The following is a 15,000-nucleotide window of genomic DNA, read 5'->3' as shown; positions in this document are numbered from 1 at the left end:
AATGCTGAGTCAATTTATTGTCCGGTCATCTGGAAAAGCCACAAGTTCTTCTCAGTTTTGAAAATGAAGAAGGATTTTGAGTGGACCCAGGAATGCCAAAAAGCGTTAAGGGATTTAAAAAGGTATCTTTTAAGTGCTCTGCTATTGTCTAAACCAGTGGCAAATGAGCAATTGCTAATGTAGATAGCCGTATCTGAGGTAGTTGTAAGTGCAATGTTAGCTCAGGAAGAAAAAGATATGCAATTCCCTATTTATTACGTTAGTAGAACCTTCGCGAGTGCGGAAACTAGATACCCTCATTTAGAAAAATTTGCTTTAGCCATAATAATCGCGGCTAGAAAATTGAGGCCTTATTTCCAATGTCACCCCATTTGCGTAGTAAAAACTTACCCATTGAGAAGTATATTGCATAAACCTGAACTTTCGGGTAGGTTAGCTAAATGGACGGTTGAAATTAGTGAGTATGACATAGAATAAAGGCCTCGAACAACTATAAAATTTCAAGTGTTGGATGACTTCGTTGCTGATTTTAGCCTAGGATGTTACCCAAGTTGGAAAAGGAATTTATAATTTCCTTTGGAGTACTGCCTAGAGTCTAGACCTTATTTACGGATGGAGCAACCAATGTGAAGGGTCTTGATTGGGTATAGTACTCAAGATTTCTTCCGGGGATATTATTCAACAAGCTATCAAAACTATTCAATTGACTAACAATGAAGCCGAGTATGAGGTAATGATTGCAAGTCTGGAGTTGGCTCAAAATTTGGGAGCTGAGATCATTGAAGCAATAAGTGATTCAATCCTGGTAGTCAACCAAGTCAACGAGGTTTTTCACATAAAGGACGAAAGGATGCAGAGATACTTAGACAAGATACGAGTGCTGCTACACCAATTCAAAGAGTGGACATTAGAGCACGTGTCATAGGAACAAAACATAGAAGATGATGTCTTGGCGAATTTGGGGCCTCCGACACGGTCTTTGGGAGAATTAATTCTGGAAAATATACAATTATTAAATTCGGCGATAGATATCGGCCATGATGAAGTGAATTCTATGATTATGACTTGGGATTGGCGGAATAAATATATATATATATATATATTACTTGCATGACGGCAAGTTACCAAAGAATGTAAAAGAATCATACGCTTTACGAATGAAAGTTGCTCGGCATTGCATGCATAATGGGAAGTTGTACAGAAGGTCATTTTATGCTCCGTTGGCAAGATGCTTAGGCCCAGGGGAAACGGATTACGTAATATGAGAGGTTCATGAAGGGGTTTGTGGACTCTCCAGAGCGGATTTATTGGTCGGAAAGTTGATCAGGGCAGGTTACTATTGCTTCCAAAAGGATGAGGATGCCAAAATTTTTGTCCAAAAATGTGACAAATGTCAACGGTACACCCTAATGATAAATCAACCAACTGAACTCTTGCATCCGTGATATCCCTTTGGCCATTTATGAAATAGGGAATGGATATTGTAGGACTATTACCAACAGCGGTTGGTCAGGTAAAATTCCTTTTGATCATAACAAACGACTTCTCTAACTAGGTAGAAGCATGAACTTATAAGAAAATACGGGAAAAGGAAGTTAGTGACTTCATTTATGATCACATAATTTGTCATTTTGAAATTCCGAAAGATATTGCTTGGGATAACGAGCCACAATTTGTGGGGAAAAAGGTAACGGAGTTCTTTGAAGGGCTAAAAATAAAAAAAATTCACTTCAACTCCGTACCATCCAAGTGCAAACGGTCAAGCGGAGTCAACCAACAAGACAATTGTGCATATCTTAAGGAAAAGGCTAGAGTCGGAAAAAGGTAAATAGAGAGAAGTGTTCTTTGGAAGTATAATAGGCTCATAGAGCAACCACGAAGTTTAGCACAGGTGAAGCCCCATTTTCATTTGTTTACGGGGCTGAAGCCGTAATTCCGGTAGAAATAGGAGTGCCATCCCTGGGATATAATCACGTGAATGAAAAAGACAACAATGAAGCATTGTTGGTCAGTTTGGACCTAGCGGAAGAGCATAGGGAAATGGCGTTGCTTCGAATCGTTCTGCAAAAACAAACAATGGAAAAGTATCATAACCGCCGGACTAAGCTCGTTTTATACTACCAAGTGGGAGATTTATTCCAACGGAAGGTCACCCTTAATACCAAGGTCTTAAACCTGGTAAGATAGGTCCAAATTGGGAGGGACCTTACAGAATATCAAGCGACAAAGGAAAGGGTTCGTATAACTAGAAATGAAGGATGGGAAAAAGTTACCTAATAATTGGAATACTAATCACTTGATGCGATACTACTGTTGAAGGTATGTTTTGTTTTTCTAATTGATCGGTTGTTGGTTTAGTACAAACATGTTTTGCAGGAAAAAAGGAAGGTTGTTTTTATGCATAGAAAAGAAGAGAAGATCTAAATACCATTCGTAAAATACTAAAAACACGTGCACTCTTTTTTCCTTAGACTGATTTTTGTTCCGAAAAGGGTTTTTCTGGTAAGGTTTCTAATAAGGCAGCGATGTAAAGCGTGTTACTTTAAAGGAATGGAAGTTCAATATGGTCGAAGCAACGGAAGGAGTTGATGGCTGAAAGGTGACTGATTTGTGAATCAATATTAGAGCCAGGAAGCTATACCCGAGTAGTTTACTGGGACTGTCGGAAGAAAGAGTCAAATAATGCTTGAATCTTCATATTTCATAATCAAACACTGGAATGGAATACCCTCGGTAGAAAAATTGTCATATTCATTAGATTACTGGGGACTGTTGCCAAACTCTAAATTGATTAAATGTAGAATAATCCGGAGAAGTCGAGTCAACCCCTTTGTTTTAATTTGGTCGCGATTGTAATTTGCAAAGAGAGATTCACTAGTCAATAAAAAAGACTTTTGCACCGCAAATATTTCTGTTAGTTTGGACATGATTGTTTATACCAAGATAATTAAGGTCAGTTGTTAAAAATTTTCAATGAATATGCCTGAAATGAATTGGAGACATCCTACTCGTAAGCATAAGTACAAGGTTCTTGTTAATAATTTCATTCGGAAGAATTTTACCCAAATTGTAAGTTTGGTAGTTATTGCATCTCTGACATTTTTGACCCTTTCCCGAGCTTGGTTAGCTCACTTTTAACTCGAGGGGACCGTTGACAGGCTTCTCGAGGTTTTCAGAAGATTGATTTGGGTGACTTTTTGTGAAATTTGGGGCTTTAAGCGAAAAAGAGTTGATTCAAAATTGACTTTTCGGTAAATGGACCTTTTCAAAAATCTGTCAATTTTGAGAGGTCCGGATGGTCGTTTAGAACATGTGTATATCTAGTTCGGTTCCCAATGCACTCGGATGCATTTTGAAACTTGGGTTGGGAAGTTGGTTATGAGGTATCGGGGGATGACTTGGTCAACAAGATCTCCGATTGAAATTCCGAGGCCACGAGTGCCATCGTAGTGCGTTTTTATATATATCTGCATATTTGATTTGTGTCCGGAGGTCCTGAGATGGTTCCGAGTATCGATTCCAAATTTGGAAGACACCAGAATTTATCTGGTGTTTGTTGGCCGGCATAGCGGTCGGGTGGCCGCCAAAGAAGTCCGGTGACTGCCATAGCTGCTGAGTGACTGCCAAAGCGGTCGGGTGGTCGCCAAAGCAGTAGGGTGGCCGCCATAGTTGCTTAGGGTTGGCAGCCGTCGACGGTAGAATCTGCTATTTTTAAGTTTTAAAAATCCCAACCTTAAGTCATTATATCATTCTCATGTCTCTAAGCTTGAGAGGTGATTTTGAGAGGGTTTCCACTAGTTCTTCACAAAGGTAACATCCTTGACCTTAAAATCATCTATTCACTTCTCTTAACCATTAGTCTATGCTAAGATTCTTCCTAAGAGTATGAAGGCTAAGAGGGTTTTGGGGTTTTCTTCTATAATGAACTTATGGTTACAAAACCTTGATTTGCTAGTAGATTTAGCTTGGTAAGCATGGAATTGATGGATAATAGCTATAGTAACTTGAATCTTCCATTTCTAGGGCTTAATTTGTGAATTAAAGGCTAAGGTTTATACCCAAATTTTGGAGTTTTCTATATAATCCGAATTTTGAGTAATTGTTAACTAAATTAGTTGATTATTAATGGGAATTGAACATCTAGAACACTAATTCCATGGTGAGAGCTTTAGATTATTATTTTTACTTTATTAGTTTATGAACCCTAGTTTATGGGTTGGAATTTGGGAATTTAATAAGAGTTAAGTTTATTAAATGCCTTCTTCTTGTTTCTAATTCCACATTCGAATATGGTAGACTTTGATTATCTTGAGGCTCAAGGTAAAGGAAGGGCACAAGTTTGACTCGAGATGCTCGGCTTTGCCGCCGTAGGTTACGGCTTACCTTTGTGGTGAGACTTCGACTAGCGAAGCATATATTTAGATAATATTATCGGAGATTCATGTAGACCTTCGGGTATGAAGTTTGGGTTGGATGTTGCCTTAGGATTTGGTATTGCTTGTGACTTTTTTGATCGGACTTGTAGACTCCATAGGACCTTGTTTGGTATGTTGTGTATAAATTGGTGGATTGTTTGTGAATTGGGAGTCAAACGGAAGGACGAAATTTCTTGATATTGATACTAGTACTTAGTGTACGCCTTGTTATTGGTATAGCAATCTTGGGATATTTAATCCTTATTGTTACGAAAATTGGAGATTCGTTATAATTTCTCTGTGGATCATTGTTGATGATATTGGTGCGCTTTGTATGGCACGGTTGTTTATCATTTGTGATATTGGTGCACTATGTTTGGCACGGCTTGAACTTGATATCGTTCACGGATTGTACTTGCATGGTTCCATATTCACGGATTGTACTTGCATAGTTCTATATTCATACTCATATTCATGGCATATAGATTATTGAGTCATCCCAGGCTTGTGACACGGGATGACAGGTTATTCTAGGCTGTGTGATACAGAATGACCGAGGTGGAAATACTTATACTAAATTGTTAGGCTTTGTGATTGTTACTGATCATAGAAATGAGAAGGAAACATTGATGACTAAGATATTGTGAGACTTGATTATTAGTAGAATTGAGAGTTGTGACTTCATTGTGGTTTATCTTGTCGCCTTTTGATGATATTACTTGTGTGCCCCTGCGTGGCACGGTTGGTTAATATGATTCATTGATATTGTACTTGCATCATATTCATACTGTATACATTATTGTATGGGATATTGAGTCATCTCTGGGCTATATGCGGAGTGATAGATATTTTCTGAGACATATTGGACAATGAGTCATCTCTGAGCTGTGTGCGGAGTGATTGATATGAAACACTGATATTATGAGACTTTTGGATATTTGGTCCTCTAAGCTGTGTGCGGAGTGACAGTGCTTGGACTTCGCGGGTCCCCCATAGGTTGTTCTGTCGAGACGTGGAGGTATTCTGCCATCGGAGTACAAAAGTACAGGCAATGCATTGTATCGCATTGCATTCATACCTCATATGGCACTACTTTGATTACACTTCTTGGTTGATTATGACTTGGTTATGGTGTTGGTTATACTTCTTGGCTGTTTATGAGTTAGACTCTATTGCCCGGATGTTCTTTTTCTTACTTACTTGTCTTACTCTTATTTCGAGACAATTGTATTATGAGACTTTTTCATCTTCAGACTTGTAGTATTTAGTTAGTGCTCTTGTATGACCAGACCATATAGTGGGGTAGTTTATGATTACTTCCGCATTTATTATATATTCAAGTGACAGGCTTCGTTCCCTTATTTTCTTTCTCTATATATATACTGGGTTTGTGAATGTTGAATTAAGGGTTCGCCTACTGAGGTGGGATAGGTAAGTGCCCGCGCGACCTTGTGAAATTGGTTCATGACAAGTTGGTATTAGAGCCCAAAGTTACACAATTCTAAAATACAAAGAGCGTGTCTAGTAGAGTCGTGGATCGATACGATGAGCTCTACTTATCTGTGAGAGGCTATAGGACATTTAGGAAATCTCACATTCTTTCATATTTTGCGCTACTCTATTCAAATTGATATCTGGAAGATCAAATTAGTATCTGACTCTTATCTCTTCTCTCACAGATAACGAGGTCTCAAACTACGATGGCCCAAGGGAGAGCGACAACCAGAGGGAGCGGCAGAGCGAGAGGTTGGGGGCTGCCCCAGCCAGGGGAGGGGCTCCTACAGTAGGACAGTGGCAAGAGTTATCTCCATCTCCCGAGCCCGAGTATCAGTCGGATCGAGGCCAGGCCACAAGGGATAGTGTGGCCCCAGCACGGACACAGCCTGAGGTTACTTCTGGTCCAGCTATTCATGACACCATGGCCAGAATTTTATGTCATCTTGATGCCCAGCAGGCGGCAGCTGGGTTACGACTCCTGCCTGAGGGTCACAGACCAGAGTTGGGGCGCAGACCCCTTAGTAGGGACTTACTCGGGTGGCACATCCCGCTGCAGCTATGGCTCCCCGCATTGATGTGATACCCGCTCCTGGTGATGATATTAGACCCATGGAGGGTGCTGTTATGACCGCATCGGATCAGGATCTTGTTGGGCGATTCAGGAAGTTAGAGCGCGAGGTCTTCGTATGCTTAACACGAGGATGCTTATGAGTTTATTCTAGTTATGCATGAGTTGTTGCACCGAAAGAGGATCGTGGAGACCCATGGGGTTGACTATGTATCCTACTAGTTTCGCGATGACGCGAAGACTTGGTGGAGGTATTTTGTGGCTTACAAACCTGGGCGTTCCCCTCCCCTGACGTAGACTCAGTTTTACCGGGCCTTCCTTGAGAAGTATGTGCCGCGGTCTTTGAGTGTCGCGGTCTTTGAGAGAGGCACGTAGGGAGGAGTTTTTACACCTTGAGTAGAGGGACATGTCTGTGGAGGCCTATGTGACTCCTTACCTGTTTCTGGACCGTTATTCCACCCCCTTAATCCTTACTGAGCCTGACAGGATTAGGCGTTTCATTAGTGGGCTAATCGGTCCTCTTCAGATGGAGGCCATGAGGGCTTCCTTCCAGTCCATCGTCGAGCATGCTTCTTTAGTCGAGGTCGCTAAGGCCCGTGCATTTGGAGGGGTAGTGAGACGAGGCAACGACAGACTAGGGGTTATGGTGGTTCTAGCTCAAGAGGCGCCGGTCAGTCTTATAGGATGTATCAGACTTATGCCGGCAGTCCCGTGCGGTCAGCTTTACAGACTTCATCTATTGGGCCCTCCAGGCAGAGTATTCTAGAGAGATCTCATCTCGACCCGCGTGTGGTTCCGTGCGAGTCTGCACGGTTCACTTCGTCGAGGATCGGCCTTTGAGGATTTGTTATGCCGCGGGAACGGCCACTTTGGGAGGTGTACTCAACCCAGGTCGGATATTCAGTCTCCTAGGACTCTAACACTGTCTGGTGGCCGTAGCGGTGTTTCATCTAGAGGCGGTGCTCAGTCAGGCCGCGGTGGTTCATAGGTTCCTCGAGGTAGATCTCATTCAGGATAGTCAGGTCGAGCCAGATTTTATGCATGTTCGGGTAAACCCGAATTAGAGGCTTCAGATGCAGTTATCTCAGGTACCATTTCTATCCGACATAAGTTGTGCCTGTATCGTTTGATCCAGGGTCTATCTATTCATACGTGTCTGCCTGTCATGCGATAGGTTGGGCATTGTCATATGATTTGGGGCTAGCCACCCTGTTTTGTTATGACTTATCTTATTCTGTTTGTTATTGGCTTGCTGCCACACGGGGACAATAAATATTGGTGACTAGTAATATATCATGATCACGATATTGTAGTATCTTACTTGTTAACGTTAGATACGAGGATAGTGTTCTGTATGGCCTTTTTGGTGATGTTCTTGTGATTTATTGCGATATACGGGTTCAAATTGAGTAATTAGGAATTGGCATAATTGGGTTTAGCTACTAAACGTAGGTGATGACGTGTACTGGGATCCACAAGTTGCCCTATTTCTTTTTACGTTATATCGGATGGCACCAGCCGAGTTGAAAGAGCTTAAGGAGCAGTTGCAGGATTTATTAATTAAGGCATTTGTAAACGTGGATACTTCATTAAAGGATTAACGAGTTAAGTTACGGGTAACATTTAAAAAATTGAGTGAGCGGTCGGGCAATGACGCTTCTGTGAGATACATAAGGATATTAGTGAGATGGTTATGCGATACACAGATTTAGAGAGTGTTCGGTTTAGATTGGCAAGCGTTAAGGAAACTACAATAGATAGAATTTGTGGCCTACTATTTTATTCAGGTGTGATTTGGTTAGTGTACGAGACTCATGGTTATGTGATAGATTACTGAGTGGGTTTGAGTAATGGTCAGACAATGGAGGCATAAGTGAACTGATGGAAATTGAGGAAAATTCTGTGAAATTCGTGATCGGCAGCTAGTAACAGGCATATTTCAGTGAACCAGCATGTTGAGAATCATAAGAAGAGGTTTGGTAGTACACCGTTGAAAAAGTTTGTAACATTCCACGCGCTGGATGAGTTAGCTTACGTTAAGAGAAAGGATTGTGAAGTTCTCATTATATGAGGCTACAGGTTTTGGGTCGAAAGGTTCAGGATGCTATCGGATTTGCATATCTGGTAAAAGTTAAGAAACACGAAGATCAGAATCGTAAGGTATAGCTCTTCGGTATTAAGTTGATAACTTGGATAGGACTCAACTAGTGGAGTTGAAAGTGAGGGACAGGATTTGTTATGCGTGGTATGGCTATGATTGGTTTCGAAATTCGGAGTCAAATTTAATGATTATTGGTAGTTTTTGAGAATTGTGCATTCATTCCGGGTCAGAATGGTTCGAGTTAAGCTTAATGGTTTGTGGTTATATTTCCAGGATGATATTTAAAGATTCGATGCGTTTCGGCTCAGATTCGAGGTAAGACAGACTTAACGAGCTTTGTTAGGATTTCCTAGTGGATTTGATGACATTTTTTTAGATCAGTTACTTCGACAGAATAATGGTATGCAATGAACCTAGTACAGATTTGAGGAGGAACTGTCGTGCAAAAAGTCTCTATAGCGATTAGTTGCTTGTTCGACAAGATATTCAGTGGTATGGTTTTCGTATTGTGATTGGAAGGTTTAAAAAGGTTTGGAACTGGCCGAGTTGGTTACCGGTAAGATCGATTATGATGGAATTGCGTAGAGATCGCAGATGAATCAAGGATTCTTTCTGGCGAGGGTAAGTTATGGGTCCAAAATTTTGGTATGTGTGTTCATAGGTTTCAAAGGAATGCATTTAAACGACTCTAGTAAGTGCGAAACGAAAGTTAGCGGAATCAGAGTATTTCACGAGTTCAAAACGGGCTACTATTTGTGACCATGTTTCAGAGTATTGTGTTGGTTTGCGAAAGTGTTTGTGGGGCCTATTAATTGCGTTCAGAGCTATCATTTTATCCAAACCAGAGAATTCGAGTAAAACGATTTGTTTTTTCGAGGATCAGTTGCGAGGGAAAGCCGGAAGTGGAGATATAAGAATTGGAGCTTGAGCTAAGCTTAGAGAGTTGTGACTGGTACATGAGCCGAGGTGCTTTGGCCTATTTGAAATTACCTGTTGTTGGACCACTTGTTCTATGAGATAGTTTTTCACCAGATTCGTCGAATGTTCACCCGGTTGTCCACAGTTCTGTGTTGGGGAAATACCGTTCTGGTGGTTTCTGTGTCATTCATTGGGATTCAGTTTTCTTCGACGAGAATCCTCCCTGTAAGGAGAAGTCCGACACGCGCAGCCGATAGCTTCAGTTATTGCTGATTTAGGCATTTTTTTCATCCTCTCTTCCTTGTCGCTCGAGGATGAGCAATTGTTTAATTGGTATCTGATGTAACGACCCGTTTGGTTGTTATTGCATCTCCGACATTTTTTACCCTTTTCCGAGCTTGGTTAGCTCATTTTTGACTTGCGGGGATTGTTGATAGGCTTCCCGAGGTTTTCAGAGTTGATTTGGGTGACTTTTTGTGAAATTTGGGGCTTTAAGCGAAAAAGAGTTGACTCAAAATTGACTTTTCGGTAAATGAACCTTTTTCGAAAATTCATCGATTCTGAGAGGTTCGGATGGTTTTCGGAATCTCTAATTTCCAGAATTTGCTATTTTAAGTTTTAAAAACCCCAACCTTAAGTCATTATTTCATTCTCATGTCTCTAAGCTTGAGAGGTGATTTTGAGAGGGTTTCCACTAGTTCTTCACAAAGGTAACATCCTTGACCTTAGAATCATCTATTCACTTCTCTTAACCATTAATCTATGCTAAGATTCTTCCTAAGAGTATGAAGGCTAAGTGGGTTTTGGGGTTTTCTTCTATAATGAACTTGTGGTTATAAAACCTTGATTTGCTGGTAGATTTAGCTTGGGTAAGCATGGAATTAATGGATAATAGCTATAGTAACCTGAATCTTCCATTTTTAAGGCTTAATTTGTGAATTAAAGGCTAGGGTTTATACCCAAATTTGGGGGTTTTCTCTATAATCCAAATGTTGAGTAATTGTTAACTAAATTAGTTGATTATTAATGGGAATTGAACATCTAGAACACTAATTCCATGGTGAGAGCTTTAGATTATTATTTTTACTTTATTAGTTTGTGAACCCTAGTTTATGGGTTAGAATTTGGGGATTTAATAAGAGTTAAGTTTATTAAATGCCTTCTTCTTGTTTCTAATTCCGCATTTGAAAATGGTAGACTTTGATTATCTTGAGGCTCAACGTAAAGGAAGGGCACAAGTTTGACTCGAGATTGCTCGGCACCGCTGTGTAGGTTACGGCTTACCTTTGTGGTGAGACTTTGACTAGCGAAGCGTATATTTAGATAATATTGTCGGAAATTCATATAAATCTTTGGGTATGAAGTTTGGGTTGGATGTTGACTTAGGGTTTGGTATTGCTTATGACTTTTTTGATCGGGCTTGTAGACTCCATAGGACCTTGTTTGGTATGTTGTGTATAAATTGGTGGATTGTTTGTGGATTGGGAGTCAAACGGAAGGACGAAATTTCTTGATATTTATACTGGTACTTAGTGTACACCTTGTTATTGGTATAGCAATCTTGGGATATTTAATCCTTATTGTTATGGAAATTGGAGATTTGTTATGATTACTCTGTGGATCATTGTTGATGATATTGGTGCACTTTGTATGGCACGGTTGTGTATCATTTTTTATATTGGTGCACTATGTTTGGCACGGCTTGAACTTGATATCGTTCACAGATTGTACTTGTATGGTTCCATGTTCATACTCATATTCATGGCATATAGATTATTGAGTCATCCTAGGTTTGTGACAGGGGATGACAGGTTATTCTAGGCTGTGTGATACAGAATGACCGAGGTGGAAATACTTATACTAAATTGTTAGGCTTTGTGATTGGTACTGATCATAGAAATGAGAAGAAACATTGATGACTATGATATTGTGAGACTTTGATTATTAGAATTAAGAGTCAGGACTCATTGTGGTTTATCTTGTTGCCTTGATGATGATATTACTTGTGTGCTTCGCGTGGTGGCTCCGTTGGTTGATATGATTCATTGATATTGTACTTGCATCATATTCATATCGCATACATTATTGCATGGATATTGAGTCATCTACTGAGCTGCGTGCGGGGACCGATATTTTACGAGACATATTGGATATCGAGTCATCTCCGAGTCAAAGTGAGTGACCGATAATTCTGATATTATGATACTTTTGGATATTTGGTCCTCTCGGGTTTGTGAACGGAATGACGGTCTTGGACTTCTCTCGGTCCTCATGGTTGTGTTGTCGAGGCGTGGAGTATTCGTCGGGTACAAATAAAGTACAGAATGAATGCACGTATCGTATTCATACTCATAATGCATTACTTTTGATTATACTTCTTGGTTGATTATGACTTGGTTATGGTGTTGGTTATACTTCTTGGTTGTTTATGAGTTAGACTATATTGGTTGGATCGTACTGGTAGACTTGTTTGATATATGTGAATAGTTAGGACAATTAAGATTAGTGGCTATCACATAAGGTTGGATATGAATGGTCATTACGTGGAAAAGCATGACTTGTACTCTATCGTTTACTTATTTCCTTTTACCTTATTGTCTTTATATATGTCAACTAGTCTTAGTCGGCCTATGATACCTACCGCATCGTTGCTTTGTCCGACCTACGCTTGTTGCATTCTTTTTATGGATGCGAGTATTAGATGTGTTCGCTCTCTTTTCTCGCGGTTGATCGTTGAGGCTATTTGTAGAGTCATTCCAGGGTGAGCACGATGACGGCCGCTGCCCGGATGTTCTTTTCCTTAGTTACTTGTCTTGCTCTTATTTTGAGACAATTTTATTGTGAGACTTTTTCATCTTCAAACTTATAGTATTTAGTTAGTGCTCTTGTATGACCAAACTAGATACTGGGGTGGTTTATGATTACTTCCGCATTTATTATATATTCAAATGAGAGGCTTCGTTGCCTTATTTTCTTCCGCTATATATATACTGGGTTTGTGAATGTTGAATTAAGGGTTAGCCTACCGAGGTGGGATAGGTAGGTGCCCACGCAACCTTGTGAAATTGGGTCGTGACGCGAATAGAATCACAGTTGAATGAAAAATTCTCGGCATTTATGCAAAAAGTTAATTGATGTCATTAAGCATGATAAAACTTGATTTTCGATTAAAATAATTGGATGCAAAAACAAGAAGCTTTTTTTTTTTTCATCCGAAAGACACATTCAATTTTGTGCTTATAAAAAATAGAAAAACAATTTTTTAAAACGTTTCATTAACGGAAAGGTCCCAAGGACCGGAGCAAAAGTTCATAAAACAACAAAATTATTCTTTCAGGGACTTATTCCCCTCATCAAGTTCAGTAGGGTCAGGATTGACAAGGCTGATAGGAGCAGGAGAAAGATCCAGGCTCAAAAGGTCCTCACCACTAGCTTTAACTCCACTTTCTGCACCGTCTTAATCATCTCCATCTTCATCACCAGAGTTGTCAACACCATGATGGGGAGATTGAGGCAGTGCTTCGAAGGCTTTAAGTTCAAGCCTACAGGCTTCTTCAATTTTGCCTTTGAGATCCTCGATGCCATTTTTGGCTTGTTCAAGAGTGAACCTCCGAACTTGCCAGGTAGTATACTCAGCGTGAAGTACCACCCAGACTCTTGGGTATCAACAGTAGCACAAGCCTCATCTCTTTGCACAAAAGCTTCATCACGTTGGGTTTTGAGAGCATTGATTTCTTTGATTAGGGCGGCCACGTCGGCTTCTAGCCTCTTAATAGCCAAAGATTGCTGGTAGCTCTGCTCTTTTTACATTGCAAGATGATGGTCATACCCTAGCCTCAATGCCTCTCGTTCACTACCCACAATGGAGAGTTCAGCATTAAGCCTTCAGACTTGCAGCATCAAGAGTGTATTCCCTTTGGACGTTGGAATGCAAGGCTTTCTCTTGCGCGTCAAACTCAAATTGAAGTTTGGTGAAGTTTTCTTGAAGTTGATTGGCCTGTTGGCTAAAGGCTTCTTTCTCTTCATTGACTTGCTTGAGGTCCTTCTTAGCCTGTTAAAGCTCAGTTTTCAAGGCCGGAAGATCTCCGGTCAATTGGGAATCTCTTATGTTCAGCTCGAACTTAAAAAACTCAAGCTCCTGGTCTTTATCTACCAACTTGGCATTTAACCTATGAGGACTCTAGCCTGTGTAAGAAGCATATGTTTTGAAGGATTAGAATGAAAACCTAAGTGCGGAAAATATGAAAAAGACTAAGGAAAGAAGAAAATTTTGCCCGGCCAGTAGTATGCATGCCTTCATTAGAAGACACTTCCAAGAGACTTCTCTCATCTGCTCTTTACTCGACTCCGAGATCAGAGGTTTCAAATAGTTCGCAATGCCAATAGTACTAGAGAGGAAATTGGTATCTGAGGCTACACATTATGTTAACGGTCCTTACCGATTAGGATTTATGCTAACAAAGGGGGATAAACTCGACCAATCGAGCTCGAGATGAAACATGATTTCTTGGGGGGCAGGTCGCTGATCAGGGAGAAGATAATCTCGTTGGAATACGGGGTTGTGTCAGCCTGGAGGATTCAGCATGAGGACTTCCAGCGAAGATAAACCAAGGTTGGTGGCATCGGTTTTGGTAAAGAAATGATCAAAATCCTCCACATCGAGACTGGGGTTGTCAACGGAATGACATGATGAGTTTCAGGAATTGTCCCAAGTCTGGCCCTTTTGACCACTATGTCTTATTTCTTCAGTTTCCTCGTCATCTTCAACAATGACGGTCTTGGGAACGGGGAGGTTTGGCAGATTTGAAGTACCCCCGGCTTGACTTTCAACATTGGCTCCGGAAGAACTTTCTTCTCCAGAGCTCCTCTTTCTTTTGTGAGGAAAGGATGTGGTTGGAACGATGGGAGCAGCCACCAGCTTCTTGGTTGAAGAACCAAAAGAATTTTTCTTCTTTGTCTTTTTTGTTGCTGCTTAGTGTATACGGTAAAAACCGGATTAACGTTTGACCGGTGAGACCGGAGGCCAAGAAAAGAAAGAAAACAAGCACGAGCGTTCAGACTGGGGGAATTGCATCAGTAGTGCTTGATCAGAAGAAGTCGGAGGAAAACCGTAAGGTCCGATTTATCCGGGGCAAACTACTTATCAGTTAGTTCGGTTTCTATATGGCCGAGTTGATCATGGCCGTTGGTCCGGTTTATACATGACCGAGTTGGTCGTGGCCGTTAGTCCGGTTTCTTCATGGCCGTTATGATCGTGGCCGTTATGATCGTGGCCGTTGGTTCAGTTAATCAGTTATTCAATTGCCACGTGTGAAGATCGTTTGCCACCTATTCTTTGTCGGTCGTACGGGTGTCGGACAGTACGTGACCTATCCATATTAGGGCTTCCTTTATTCTAAAAGGGCTTATGATGTATGAAAGGCCCTTAGAGAAAAACTATAAAAGGGCACTTCACTTTTAAGGGGGAGCTTTTGGATCAAAAACATTGTTTAAATTTATAT

General features: G+C 40.7%; 1 long non-coding RNA gene across 1 annotated transcript; it reads left to right on the top strand.

Moving 5' to 3' along the window:
- Nucleotides 1–5,588: 5,588 nt before the first annotated feature.
- On the top strand, nucleotides 5,589–12,448 carry LOC132054360 (uncharacterized). Its single transcript, XR_009414263.1, has 2 exons — nucleotides 5,589–5,686; nucleotides 12,376–12,448. It is a non-coding gene; the product is annotated as an uncharacterized LOC132054360 (long non-coding RNA).
- The last annotated feature ends 2,552 nt before the right edge of the window (nucleotides 12,449–15,000 follow it).

Source organism: Lycium ferocissimum, chromosome 4 (assembly GCF_029784015.1).
Source record: "Lycium ferocissimum isolate CSIRO_LF1 chromosome 4, AGI_CSIRO_Lferr_CH_V1, whole genome shotgun sequence".
Lineage (NCBI taxonomy): Eukaryota > Viridiplantae > Streptophyta > Magnoliopsida > Solanales > Solanaceae > Lycium > Lycium ferocissimum.
This window is presented reverse-complemented; position numbering and strand designations above follow the sequence as displayed.